Here is a 16,029-nt window from a genome sequence, read left to right as displayed (position 1 = left end):
TCAGATTAAAAGCATCATGATCATCAGATTTTGAACAAAACTTGAATTTTACTTTCTGTCCAAAAGGATTAGTAGTAATTCCATCATATTCAGTAAGGAAAGGGTACAAAGAATTAATAAAAGGCAAACCAAGAATCACTTTATTAGTGATGTTTTCAACAAGCACAGAAGTAATCTTAAAGAAAACATTATCATGGCAAACATGAGCATTATTCAATTCATATTTGATCTTCATTTTAGTTCCATTAGCAGAAACCAATCTTTAAGTAGATTTCTCAAAATATTTTGAAGGAATCAATCCTTCTTGTATACAGTTAACATCAGCACCAGAATCAATCATAGCAACAACATCAAAAGCATAATCATGTGAGACAACAATTTTGACTTTAGTAAACCATTTTGGAATCATATGTTTAACAAGAGGAAGTTGATTATCAATCAAATTAATCAAGACTTGATCAGAAACATTACCAAAAGGAGAAGTTTGTTGATTGGATTCATCTCTGTCTTCTTGCTCATCATTATCAGATTGGTGCTTATCCATGTTTTTATCAATTTTTAAGATTAACAATTCTTGTTTGAGATGATTATTATCATGTTTAACAGATTTAACATAATTTTTTAATTGGATTATTTCTTGTTTAACAGCTTTTATCTCTTGTTAAAGATCATTAACAGTTACTTCTTTAGCTTTATTTTTATTAAATCTTTTCAAAGTTTCTTCAAAACTTATCGTAGAATTATGTTTTTTAACCTTATCTTCTTTTGTTAAGTTTTTCATAAACTTATCAAGATATTCTTTTTGTAAATTAGGGTCTTCAACTTTACTTATCAACATTAATAACAAATCATCACTCTCTTTACTTTTAGTTAACATTTTAACAGATTTAATAACATTACAACAAGAATCTCTACAACCAAATTTAAAATGAGGAGAATTAGAAGTATCACTAGAAGAGTGGTAATTAGAATCAGATGAGGAGGAGAAATCCTCTTCAAAAGAATCAGTCAAAACAGTTTTCTCAAGTATTTGAAACAGTTCATTTTGATCATTATCATTAATGTTTAACATGTTTAATTTATTTTTCAATTTTCCAGGCTTTTGGTTACAGTCTTTATTGAAATGGTCAAATTTGCCACAGTTAAAGCATTTACCTTTACCTGATCTTTGTTTATCATGTTTTCGAAAAGTAAATTTCTTTTTAGCATAGAAATCATTAGGTTTAACAAAGTGGGTTCTATATCTTTTATGTTTTTTATGGGAATAACTTTTGTAAACCTTATCATGTTTACTTTTTCCTTTTTGTCTGGAAGGGGCAATAGGAGGTAAACCATATTGTTCACAGAAATAACCCATTTCATATTTAGCTTTCTTTTTATCTTTTAATTATTGTTTTAACCATTTTTCATCATTGCACATATTAATTCCAAGTTTTTTAATAGTGCTAAAAATATTACCATAGGTTAAATTATCAAAATCAATAGAATCATTTTTACCAATTAATTCATTTTTTACCTTATGAGCAAAGATATGAGGTAGACCATCAATAAACCTCTCTTTCCAATAAGGCTTCGTAGAGTCTTTTCTGAGCATGACTCTAGAAGTAAACACATCTTGGTACCATCTGTAATCAGACATAGTAGGACATCTCAAATTATTCAAATAATCAGAAATTCGAGATGAAATATTAGATGGAGTACTAACAAAATGTTTAAGAATGGTGTAGACCAAAGTGTTAACACCATCAGGAATACCTCGGTTAATATTTTCTTCAAAAATGGACATACCATCATTATCTCTTTTAACAGCATGTTTGATAGACTCTCTGGATTCTTCTGTGAGGTGTGAATCCCACCAACCTTGAAGAGAACCAGTGAAACCAGAAGCAAGCAAATCAACAATATCAGGATGATCAAGATTGTCATGAATGTTTATGTATGCAATACCAACCATAGACATGTGAGCCATTTTGTTAATAATCTCTTGTTCAGACAAACCATCAATATTCCATTCATAAAGTTTTTCAGCAAAAACAGAAAATTGAGTTTGAAAAGATCTTTCTTCAAACTGCAAATCAGGAGGAGTGGGTTTAGAATACCAGTTTTTTGTAAAAGAACGTGGGATTGGGTTTTCCAACAAATCTTTTAATTTCAGGTAGACTTAAACCATCATCAAAAACATTTTTAAAAGAATCAGAAGATAATGAGTCAGAATTTGTGTCTTCTTCAAAAACAATTTCTTTCTCATTTCTTGAAATAGCACAAGCAGTACTTCTGGAAGTAGAAGTTTGCTCGGTTTTAACTTTTAAATCAGCAAGCATTTTTTCAATCTTTTCAACAGTTGATCCTTGGAAGTTAACTAAATCAAAAGTCTTACTCTGAGAAGTTTTAAAATTAATTTTTTCTCTTTGATTGGGTAAATCAATCAAAGGTTTCTCAGTTTTTGGAACAACAGTTTTTTCAACAATTTTTTCTTCAATACGGTCAAGCTGTTGACCAATAATGTGCAAAGATTCATTAGCAAAATTGTTTTGTTCAATAATGGTAGAAACATGGGTTTTATTATCAACAATTTTGAAAGGGGAGGCTTTCACCTCAGTATTTTCTTTATCATTTTTGCAAGTGAGCAAAATAGTTTCAAGGGGTGGATGACTAGACCTGACAATGGTCTTGTCTTGTTTAACAAAAGCAAATTTTCTTATTACGTTCAAGTAATTGGCATGAACCTCATTTCTTGAAACATAATAATTCTCAAGATAATCAAAAAATAAAATATGTTGTTTTAACAAATTCATTTTTTCTCTCCATTTCCTTTTGATTCTGTCTTTTTCAGACTGAGCAAAAGTACATTGGTAATACTTTCTTTTATCACGGTTTGCTTTAGAAAAGAATTCATCATGTAAAGCAACTATATCAATTTGAAAATCAGGTATTTCAAAATCTATATCCATTAGATTTATCACTCTTAATTGATTATAGTGAATAGGGGTTTCAATAGGTGGAAAATCAGATCCAGAAGGAGCATCAGAATTAGCATCATCTTCTTCTTTGTTAACATCAGAAGGAAACTCATTTAGTTGAATAATAAGTACTGCTAACCTGGGAATTGTTGCTAGAAACTCCTTTTAGCTTTAAATCAAGTTTTTCAAAATTCTTTTCCAAAAATTTATCAACATCAGAATTTCTTTTAACAAAACTTTCAGATCCAGCAAAGGAATTTCTTCCTTCATTGATTCTTAAAGGTTTGTTATTTGTAAAGCATTTGGTATCATCAAAAAATATTTTAACAGTTCCATCAGCATATTGTGCAATATTAGTAAGATCAAGTTCATCAAAAACAGGTTTAACAGGTGGAGCAACTTGTTCCAAAGTCCATTCTTTGGGAAGAGAAATATCTTGCCATTGAATCGTCTTGGGGACTTGGATCTTAGCATCAAGGGTGGAACATTGAATTAACATGGTTTTTCCAGCAGGATCACGCCCTCTAGAGCGAGGAGTTAGCTGGGAATCAAGTAATCTATAAAAAATTCGGTAAATGAGAGTAAAGGGTCTACTACCATCATCCATATCATAACCAGATATCAATATATTCAAGGTTAAAGCTTTAATAATGTTAGGATCATCCAAAGCAAGAGCAAGATCAGGATAACAATCAAAGTAAACAGGACCATCATACAAAGAAGCAGTAATCATGCCAAGAATGCTATTATTAAATTTCTTAAATCTAGCATCACGTAAACACATAAGCACAGAAACATCAATTCCTTTTCTGGTTAAAGGTTTAACAGCAACTTGAACCAATCCAATGTGTAAATATTTAAGATGTTTCTTACTCAAGAAATCATTAATATTTTTCTTGGAAAATAAACAACATTTTTCATGAGTTTTAGAAACAGAAAAGGTTTGTTCAACAATTCTGGCTCTATATTCAGAAAAAATACTTTTTTTTCAAACCAATTAAGATCGTAAACAGTTATATATATATATATATATATATATATATATATGTAATTATGATTGTTTTTAAATATACCCGTACATATGCATGAGGCTACACACTAGTTGAATTATAAGGCTATTGGCGTCTTTGCATTTATTTTAGGTGTAAACCTATAAGCAGAACTTCTGAGTTGAAATACCATATGTAATACAACATCATGCAATATTATGCTACAGCAGAATCAAGGATTCAATAAAGAAGAAAAATGTATTGATCTATTCATTTTCTTACATAAAAAAATACAAAATCCACCCGTGGGTTGGAATAGGTGGTATATGGTGGCAGTGGAAGATGGGGGGTAATTCTTGGTCCAATCTTGCCAATTAGAAGAAAAAGTAAAAAAAAAAATATGTAGACTCGAAAGAAAGAGTTTATAGATTTCAATGTTTTTGTTGCCACTCCTGAATGGCTGAACGAAAAGCATAATTGGGTACAAGATTGCAGTGTTCAAGCTTCAAATTTGTCATTGGTGAAGTGTCATGTCCATTTTCAAACCATTCTCTCAAAACCTCAGCTTCATAAGTAAAACCATCCGTTGCCACATGAGGATGTTGCATGATGTCCTGCAAGATTGTAAATAAACATTCATAAAAAAAGTGTTTGTTCGTTTAGACCCCTTAAACCAGATTGTTTGATCTAATATACTAGTCAAGTGATTACTTAGGTTAATTATTCAGATCTAGGTTAAAACAAAAATAAATCATATCATGCACAGCAGCGGAAAATTAAATAACACCACGATATGATAACTCAGAAAAACCGATGAATCGAATCGTTTCAAGGTAAAAACCTGGGGAGGATTTGACCTAATTATCCTCAAGGTAAAGTCAATCCATTATAAGAGAATCGAAGTTTTTACAAAACATTTAACCCTAAATCTATTGCTACCTTAAGTAATAACTTAATGACATGACCACGTGTAAGCTCTGAATCCACAGACTCCTTCTCTTCTTGGATTTATTGCAACACAAGCACCCTTGCTTGTGACTTTGAGATCCCACTCAAAGGTTTCAGATTACCTTCACTTGTTGATCATGTAGCTGCAATTTCTACAACACCGGATCTTGAGATTCTTCAAAGAATATTGCCGATAGAAGGATTTAGAGAGTTTTGGGTTCAAAAGCCCTAGATCTACAATTGGAGGCACAAGATGCACTCTTTTCTCTTTAAAAACCTCATCTAGGGTTAGCTTATAATGTCATTTAAATACTAGAAATAACGAATCATGATTTGGGCATCAAATAGACAAGTTATGGCTTTTTTACGTTTGCTGATTTTTTGCTAATATGCGACTTCCGATTGATTGAGAGGAATCGAACATCAATCGAGAGAACCAGATTGCAACTCACTTTTTTCATCCTGAACTTAAGTTTTTTGTCTTGGACTTAAAAGTACACCATTCTAACTCAATAATACTTACTTTTTGTCATGGTTTGCCAACACTACAAACTCAAAACCTAACAAAAAGGAATGCATTTTATGTGATGACAATAATTTAGTCCAATGAAGTAGGTTTGTGGCAGAAAGAGCTTCCAACATGAAATAGTGATTCCACTGTTTCATAACTATCCATGCAAATAAAAAACCAATTGATTTCATAATATGTAATTTCCTTTTGTCAAATAATCAAACAATCAAATAAATTAAATCAAATTTTTAGAAATTTTAGATGGTATGTTTGGAATGGACGAAGAAGGGGAGCTGATGCAATCATATATCACCAACAACTACTCTACAATATGACCAATTGGTCTAATAGTAAAGGGTCAACTTTTTTTTTTTTGTTGTTGTTGATAATTTGATAGTTACCATGAGGGAGGAGGGCTTCATCTCTAACGTCTTCGTACGTTATAAAAAACAAAAGATGCTAATTGAGATGTAAAGTTTTTGACAACGACTAATGATTTAAAATTACATATGGACAATAACTTAATAATTTAAGGACCCATTGAGCCAAACAAATCTTGCTTCTCCTAGAAAGAAAAAAAATGTAAAGCAGACATTCTTTAGAGCATCGACATTGGTGGAGTCATAAATTGAGCAATTTGGCATCACAAAAAGCTATTTTATCTATTTTAGCACCTCATTTTACAAAACACCCAACCTCAGTGGTTTTATTTTAGCTTTTAACACAACAAAATAAAATGAACAATACAATAAAATAATATATTTACTACAATAATTAACAACCACTACTATCAACACAATAAAATAATATAATTTATAATAAAATATTGTTTTTTAGCCTTCTTAGCTACAGTGCACAACCATCTTTGGCTGTGCACTGCAGCTCGAGAGCCAAATTTTTTGGCTTTTCCTCCACCAAGCAGCATGCTTTTTAATATCAGCGGTGCTAAAAATAGCAATATGACTTTTTAGCACCACCAATAATAATGTTCTTAGTCTCTAAACTTCTGATTTTAATAGTTAACTAATCAAAAATTAGGTTTGTGACAAAGCAAATTAACATTCTTTTAGTACTTCTTATAATTCTTTTAGTACTTCTTGTTAAAGTATAATTAATTTATTCATGTGATGTTATCATGTGCTTCTTTTAGTAATTCTTGTTAAAGTATATATAAATAAGGACAAAGTTTAGTTACAACATTCAATTTTAGTTACAAAATTGGTTGTAGTCTAAGGGTACAACCCTATTTAATAAAATAAACATTACTGTATATTTTGAAAATCTAATTGTTGAATTGCATGATCTTTATGCTCTTAATACACATGTTAAAATTTGTGTCAATTGGATATTATTTACTATATGATCTATATTTAAGCTTATATTTTATGCATAATTTTAAATTACAAAAAATTGAAATTTATTGATGACATAGCTATTGATCTTTAATTTTCTAGAAATTTTGCAAGTATGGAGGATGTAAGAAGAAGTTGTAATCCAATAGTGGATTTGTCAAAATTCACCTCTAATAAAAAGATATTGAGTAAGGTTGTAATTTAATGCTACAACCAATTTTGTAACTAAACTTTATTTTATAAAAAATTTATTCATGTGATTTCATGTGAAAAATAATGACATTTTTAAATTATTGCTAAAGTGGCATAAACTATAAGCACATCATATAATTAAATCAATTAGGTTTAACACAAATACCCAGACATGGTTTGATTTCTTTTTTTTGATGGAAGACATGGTTTGATTTGTCGTAATTAACCTGTAACATGAGGTTAATTGATCAAATCAAAATTTTAAACACCAAATTGTCTCTCACATTAAAGTCCAATAGTGATATTTGTTATAGGGAAAAAAGAAAAAAGAAAAAAAGAAACTCACATACATATGCGAAAGGAATTAGATTTATTCAAGATGTATATCTAACCATAAGTTGCTGAGGTTTAAAATAATACTCATAAATTGTTGGAGAAGAAAAAAAAAAAAAAAAGAGAGAATATATTATTACTTTTTTTTTTTGAGAGAAGAATATATTATTACTTTAAAATAAGAGTCTCTATAAGGATTCTCTAGAAACACCCTTTTTTGCACCTTCTAATAAAATCTTACTACAACATTTAAAAAATAAAATAAAATAAAATAAAACCTTTATATAGAATCGTACCTATTAATTTTTGTTTTTTAATAGTAGATAGGTTCTTTTACACTTTTACTTACAAAAATGATTCATAAATGCATATCAACTACCATAATTATCAAATTTTATGTTTTTGAAGATGTTAAAAAAAGGGGATGAGTGAGAGATTCACAATAAATTTGAGCTTGTGTCTGTTAAATTACCGATTGAGTGGTAAGTTGTTACTGTTTGTTAATGTTAGGGTAAAAAACTAATTATTGTGTTAGATTCAAATTTGAACCAATAACAACTAACCACCTGCGATTTATTGTGAAAATATTGTAAAAATGTTGTGGACGTAGCATCTCTCTTATAGAGAAATGATATGTCCACAATATTTTCACAACATTTTTACAACAAATCTTAAGTGGTAAGTTGTTACTGGTTGTTATTGTTAGGGTAAAAAAGTAATTATTGTGTTAGATTCAAATTTGAACCAATAACAACTAACCACCTGCGATTTATTGTGAAAATATTGTAAAAATGTTGTGGACGTAGCATTTCTCTTGAGTTATAAGGCTGTTGGCATCTTTGCATTTATTTTAGGTGTAAACCTTAACCAGAACTTCTGAGTTGAAATACCATTATGTAATACAACATGATGCAATATTATGCTGCAGCAGAACCAAGGATTCAATAAACAAGAAAAATGTATTGATCTATTTATTTTTTTACATAAAAAATAATGAAATACAAAATGCACCCGTGGGTTGGAACAGGTGGTATATGGTGGAGGTGGAAGATGGGAGGTAATTCTTGGTCCAACCTTGCCAATCAGAAGAAAAAGTAAAAAAAAAAAAAAAAAATGTAAACCCGAAAGAAAGAGTTTACAGATTTCAATGTTTTTGTTGCCACTCCTGAATGGCTGAACGAAGAGCATAATTGGGTACAAGATTGCAGCTTTCAAGCTTCAAATTTGTCATTGGTGAAGTGTCATGTCCACTTTCAAACCATTCTCTCAAAACCTCAGCTTCATAAGTAAACCATCCGTTGCCACACGAGGATCTTGCATGATGTCCTGCAAGATTGTAAATAAAAAAGTCATAAAAAAAGGAATGCATTTTATGTGATGATAATAATTTAGTCCAATTAAGTAAGTTTGTGGCAGAAAGAGCTTCCAACATGAAACAGTGATTCCACATCAAAGTTACATTTTTCATGGACAGACATGTTCAGAAAATCTTTTGCCTATTTGGTAAAAGCATGATAGGAAGGAGACCACGAAAGCCAGCAAAAAATCCAAGTTTTGTTCTTGATTTTGATGGTTTTCAAGCTCAAGAATTTAATTATTTTCTAGTAAATTTTATTATTATTATTATTATTATTATTATTATTATTATTATAATTATTTATTTAATTATTATTATTTTTTGTTGTTGTAATTCCCATGTCTACGATTTGTAGTATGAATGTCAATGTACTAGCCTACATGAGAGTGGAATTTGGGCCTGGAAAACAATATCAATATAATATTTTGGAAGTTTGTCTTTTTCCCTTGTGGATTCAATGATCCTTAATGGATTCTAGGGTTATTTTTATCAATTGTAGAAGTTGGCTACCTCTGATTTATTCTTCCATTTAGGGTCCGTTTGGATAGAACTTATTGCTGAAAATTGAAAATACTGTAGCAAAATAATTTTTAAATGTGTGAATAGTACTGCAGGTCTCATTTTTAATAAAAAAATTGCTGAAAAAATGCACGTACTGTGTGCACACTGCACGTTTTGTCCCAGCAGAAAAAAAAAAAAAACGCAAATAAGCAAAACGCAGCCACAATAAGTTGGATCCAAATGCATTCTTAGCATCAGCTGGTATCAGAGCCATTTCTGGTATTGCATGATGGCTAATGAGCTCAAGGGCAGCAACCGTTCTAGTGACTCAGAACACAGAGATGGGATTCCTTCTAGAGCTGAATTCTAAACTTTCCAAGGCTGAGAATAAGCACTCTCTATTTAAATTTAGGACTCTTTTAATTAGGAAAATGAAACAAGAAATAAATGAGCATATACACGCACGCAAAAGAATTTTGAAATGAAATTGTTTGAAATAAGGTCTGATAAATTCCCAATTATTCAAAAAATTTAGATGAATTTAATCATTTAACCATTATTCTAAAAGAGTGAATATGCATTGAAGACATTGGAAAATAAATAAAAATTCAAAGCTTACCTGGGAGATTGGACAGAGAAAATACGAAGGAGGTTCATAGTGTTCTTTGGAGCTAAGCTGGAGTGAGGATGAGTCTCCACACAAATCCTCCATCATTGGTCCAAGTACAGGCCAAACATCTGATGCAAGGTCTAGCCGGTTCTCCCGGTACATTTCACTACAACTCAAGGCCAATTGAGCCAACTGTTTAGCTTGCTCAAATGGCCAATCTCCAGCCAAAGGATCCAAGAGGTCTTCTAACTTTCCTGTATCTAATGCATATTGCACTTCCTTTGTTAACCCCCAGGGCGGCCTTCCCGTCAACAACTGTAACAATGTGATTCCAAATGAATATACATCTGACTTTAAAGTAAGCTCTCCTGTTGAAAGGAACTCAGGGTCAAGATAAGCAAAACTAGTGCCCTTTGGCTCAGTTTTCCAACGAAGAGTGATGTTGTTTGAACTTTGCTCATGAGATAGTAGACGACAGCTTCCAAAGTCACACAGTTTGCTAACAAAGTTAGCATCAAGGAGAACTTTGGCGGGTGTCAAATCACCATGTAATATGCCGAATGGTTTACAGGAATGAAGAAATATGAGGGAAGAGCACAATTCAGTGGCAATGCATACTCGAATTTGCCATGGTAATGGAGGAGTATTGTCCTTGCATCTGAGTCGATCTTCAAGACTTCCATTTGGGATATACTCATAGATGAGAGCCTGCACTTCTTGGAAGTATCCGATCAGTGTTACAAGATTCTGATGCCTCAACTTATTCAATTTAACAACCTGAAATAGAACCATGTAATGTAATACAATGCCAAATTTTTGGTCAGTGTTAGGTCCATTTCAAGTGAAGCATTGGAATGGCTGAATTCAATATATATACAAAACAGTTTAATCGGCCTACCTCACTTTGGAAGGGGTCTTGCGAGTTATGATTATCTAGCACTTTTATAGCCACCTGGATTTCATGCAAGAGACCTTTATACATTTTCCCATGTCTTCCTTCTCCAATTTTCAGGGAAGGATTAAAATTTTGAGTTGCCTTCTCAATCTCTGAGAATGAGAACTCAGGGAATTGAGGCATTTGTGTGCTTGAGAGGTTGCCTTGTTTTCTTCTCAGCTCTTCGGTTTCTTTTAATGCATTGTCACGCTCCACCAGCAACTCATCCCGTTCTTTTTTGTAAGTTTGCAACAGTTCCACAGCAGAGACAATCCTCAGCTCCAACCCCTCTACCATCTCATTAGATTCTGCAATTTTGCTTTCTAGTGATGATTTTTGATCTAAGGCAAACTGGAGATCTTCCATTGCTTTGCTTAGCTGTATTTTCACCTTTTAATGTTCCTCTTTCTCTTTTGCTAGAGCTTCCTCAATTTCTTTTCTTAGTTTCAACTTCTCAGCACATAAGCGGTCAGACACTTGCACCTGTAAATTATGCACTTGGAGAATTAATTGAAGATATGATGTTTTCTAAGTTTATGATGGAACAAATTCCATACATAGTGCAGTTAGATTATGTTCATCTTCGTCCTGAATATAGTTAATTGACTTTAAAGTGAAGTAGAGGGTGCATAGTATTAAAACAAACAAAAGAGAGAACTTCATTCTGTAGTCCTTATATGTTTTTGATCATTAATTCTAATACAAGGATATATTCAAAGTTATAGGTTTACCTTGTGCATTGCTTCAATTGCATCCTTTTCGGCTTTGCCACGTCTCTGTATCTCTTGAAATGCTTCTAGCCTTGCATTCTCAGCCTCTGCCATGGCCTTTTCAAGTTTAGAATAGAGAGTTTCATCTATACTTCCATCCTACTAGAGCCAATCAAATATTTCAAGTTTTGAAGTCATATCTGAAACAACTAAGATATTTATTTCCAAAGATAGAGGCCATGTGATCTTATAAAACCAAAATCTGAGCTTGGATAAACATGCAAATGCTGTTGAACATATATTTTTCACATACCAGTACACTAGGAGGGGATAAACAAGGAAGACTTCCTTTGTACTGAGGAAGTGTGCTTAACTCTAAACCATTGTCAGTCCCATCAGACCTAACAGATGAAATCCGAGCTATGTCAACTGGTCTTCTGGAAGAGCTTGTTGAATTATCCAAAGCTGGAGGATACCATTCATCAGAACTCCCTTCTGCAACTGACCTCCTTGGAGTCGAGAAATCATCAATACCATCAAGGAAAGAAACGTCTGTTCCACTTCCTACACTGTAGTCAATACTGGCAATCAGTTCACTGCGGAATGAAACTTGAGCTGAGATGGTGGGTGCTACACAAATATCAGCTCCATCTAAAATACTTTCCCTATATTATGTGGTACTTGTAGTAGTAATTATCTCAGCGTCAGGCTTTTTCAATACACACACACTTGCATTAGTAGTAATAATGATTAAAATCAAGCATTTAAGAAAAATCCTTAACTTATAAACAAGGAAATCGTTTGTAGCAGTTTCAAGTATATGACAGTTTCCCTGATTCAATGGCCAATCAAGCCTTTTGTAACTAGTCTATGCTAGTCATACAGTCAATTAAAACTAAGAAGCTTTATATTTGGGAGTACATATTTTCATGCAATTAATATGCATTTCAAAAACATCAGCAAACCTGGTGTGGATAAGTCGCCCCTTGCATATAAATTGTATGTGACAGGATACAGGTACATGTAGGCGCACATAGATTGCTTTCTTAGACTTGAGGTCCATCATTTTCCTGCAATGTTAAGCCGGGGGGTGGGGGGTGGTAAGCTGTAAGAAATCTGTGCGTATAGATGCATATATAAGTTTCAACTTTATGTGCCATTGAGTGAGATTGAATTAAACTAAAATCATTGAGCAAAATCATCATAAAAATTGGTAATATCAAACCGCAAGATAATTAATCATCATAATTATATTTTGAAAACAGATTACAACTTCTAGAAACCAATAAATGGCTTGTAAACACCCTCTTTCACAAATTCAAAACAACATTATCTTTCACAGGAGAGAAAATTAATCAATAAGTTAAGAGAACAACCAATCAATGCAACCACCTAGTAAAGGTACCCCAGGCCAGTACAAAAAAGCATAACTAATAGCATGGTCTATATCTTACTCCTGACGATAGACCCTTTACTTATCTATTAACTGATCTAATTTCATGCTCAAAAATTCTGAAGGCAGCTAAGATAGCATAGTCTTCAGTATCTTCATGGTCCTGACCTACTGCCCACACATGCATACAGAATTTGCAAAAAAAATTTGCCCAAGATAGGGCACATCCAGTGTGAATCATTCAAATTCACTCTAACTTTCGGAGGTTCAAAGTGGATGTAAATGGAAATAAAAATGAAAATGATGGTTAAAATATTAAAAGGAACAGAAAAACAAAAATCGAAATCGATCAGGTGGTTGTACTTTGAGTAGTGCTTATCTGCTGCTGCTCCCATAACAAGCTTATTGATCCCATGCTGGCAGATGAGATTCACAATTCCCTTCTCAATACTATCCATTTCAATATGTCGTGATTCTGCCCATGCCTGCATTAGAAAGCCATAGATGCCAAAATAGATCATAACGTTCAGCACATTTAGCAATTAACAATTTTCAAGAACTCTAATATTTTAAAAATGATCATGCTGAAATTGGAAGTTCTCTGCAGCCTAATTGATAAAACGATATATATTTCCTATTATGTGTGAACATTGTAAATGAACTACAGGTGAGTAGTCCTAGTAGTAGTGTCTAGCAACTATGGACTGGTTGTCTACCAACGAAAATGACTGTCATACTGAGCATACAGCTTCAGTTGTCTTATCTACCGCTTGATAAAACTAAAAAACAAATCAAAAACAAATTAATAACACATTCACAGAAAGAGACATGAGATAGCTTTGTACCCCTATTTTGCGACAAAAAAGAAGATACTCATCTAGGATTTTCTGCATATTCTGCCTTTCAATTTCCCGGTATGCCTTGACTTCCTGTTCGGTCAATGTGCTTGCTGGAAATCTTGTTCCCACTAGAAACCAAGGAAAGAGTTACTATGTAATATAAATTCCATTATGGGTACCAACAACCACTGAAAAGATGATGGAAATTGCAAACCAGAAACAGGCATGTTTATAATTACCCAAGTCTAACTACGTAGAACCTTAGAAGTAAATAAATTCTTCAGCCAAATTTCATAAGAATACCCGATTACTAGTCTAAAACTGCGGCCAAATCAATAAATAATTCAGATTGACCAAAATTTCTGGAACTTCTAATTAAATTTCCCTCTAACTATGGCCAATTTTCCTCCATGTTTTGCCCCAATATAATTCATAGTCAAATCCTAATCCACTGTTTTCCTAAACAACTACAAGTACCTGGAAAATCTTAAAAACCCTTTTCAATTAATTCATTAGAATCTATCAAATCTAGTCAACTAAGTCTAACTTCAGGAAGTTATCAAGTACATGATAATCAGTTCCACTTCCAAGAGAAAAAATTACATCAAAAGTTGGATTCTCACCAAAGTTCATAACTTTAGATACACATAATGTTGGGAATATTCACGAATTCCCAAATTTGTGAGAGGCGAAAAACAGAAAGAAAAATAACTCACACATAAGGCACTCGCACGACACAATAAATTGCTAATATTTCCAGGGAAAAATACAAGATGACAAACTGTAATCTCCATGGACTAAGCCTTGTAAATATTCCCATTAAAGCTGTAACACTTTTATATCGGGTTGGGTCATAATCCAGATCAAAGACAAACTAGGCTCCACATAGCCTAGCACATATACGGCTATTAGCTATGCACGCATACATTACACGTACACACATGTATAAGAGCAAAAATGTTGGCAACTTACTGATGGGGATCATATTTGCTGGCTGGTGGACGTGAATGACATATAGTTTTTCCCCCAGAGTTCTGTAATGCCCATAACAAGATTGATTTGTACTCTTTCACATTTTGTCCCAGCGCAACGTGTAATATATTATCGTCCATGTTCAAAGTTCAAAGTTCAAACCCAAACTTCCACCAACACCAAGCTTTTGAAATAAACAGCAAGACACAGATTTTATAGGAAGATGAGTAAAGCGGTGTACGCGCGAAAAGATGCATTCAAAAGGTCTCTGTTTTTGGTGTCAAGTTTTGTCTGGAGTTGAGCTCTCGATATATATGTTCTAGTCCTACAGACTAAAGTGACTTTCTGCGCAAAAACACAGGCAGTAAGTTGCGAAGTTGTGCTTAAAATTCCATTCATGTTGCCGTGATGACGACGAGGTCAATGTCAACGTTTGCGTATCTTTTTTAAGAAAAGCCTATTGGATGAATGGTGGATCCCACAACCAATATTGTCAAATGTCAATGCATATCTTTTGTTTTCTTGATAACCATTGTCAATGCATATCTGTGACAAGATAATGTCGCATTTGTTAGTTAATTTACTTGTCGGTTACCAAGTGCGGCAGTGGTTAAGGTATAGTTTTTATTGTAATCTATTAATTTTTCAGTCTCAATCTCACATGGGTCCAGTTAATCTGTGGATGCAGTGTATAAAGTTTGTTTGTTTGTTTTTTCTTTTTTGTGTGGGTTGTAATTGATCAGCTTTTCGGAAATTGTCTCACACGAGTTACTTAAAAAGTATTTATTTATTTGTTTTTGTTGCTTCCTAATACAGTGGGTGTATAGATTCTTTCTTAACGGAAGCACGATGCTGCCCATTAACAAAAGCCTAACTAGATTGCAAGTTATATTCAGTAAACAGCACATGGTGAGTAGAAAGCAGAGGTGGTTTCTCCAATTCTGTGCTGAACAGAGCACTGTACAGTGCTCTTGTGGCGTCTCTAATTCAGCTCTTAGGTGCCCTCCTAGATAGTTGTATACATGTTTCTTTTGGAAAAAATTTTCCTATCATAAAGGCCAATTGATAGCATAGTGGTCACTTAGAACTGACCCAGACCCCTAAGGTATTTTTGCATTTTGCCCTTTTAAAAATTAAACAGTCTTGATTCATTGGTGTAGGTCTTCTTGTAGTTGGATTTGAATATATTAGCATTAACATACATAAACAAATAAAAAAAGAAGTTTCATTAATTTAAAAGGGATTATTAAGGGATTTTATTTTTTATTGCAAGAGGGGAGAAGGAATTCAAACTTGACCATCTCTATTGGAAATTTGGAAACAACATAGAATGCCATATGACTTGATCATGGACATTTAGGGATTGTTTTTACTACAATTTCTAGAAATAAAGATGAATTTTATTTGCTAAGAGTTTGTATCTCAATT

At 32.7% G+C, this 16,029-nt stretch overlaps 1 pseudogene; it reads right to left on the bottom strand.

Annotated features, from left to right (window-relative positions):
• Positions 1-4,380: 4,380 nt before the first annotated feature.
• On the bottom strand, positions 4,381-14,943 carry LOC142640251 (U-box domain-containing protein 33-like; annotated as a pseudogene).
• Positions 14,944-16,029: the final 1,086 nt, after the last annotated feature.

This window comes from Castanea sativa, chromosome 6 (genome assembly GCF_040712315.1).
Source record: "Castanea sativa cultivar Marrone di Chiusa Pesio chromosome 6, ASM4071231v1".
In the NCBI taxonomy this organism is placed as follows: Eukaryota; Viridiplantae; Streptophyta; class Magnoliopsida; order Fagales; family Fagaceae; genus Castanea; species Castanea sativa.
This window is presented reverse-complemented; position numbering and strand designations above follow the sequence as displayed.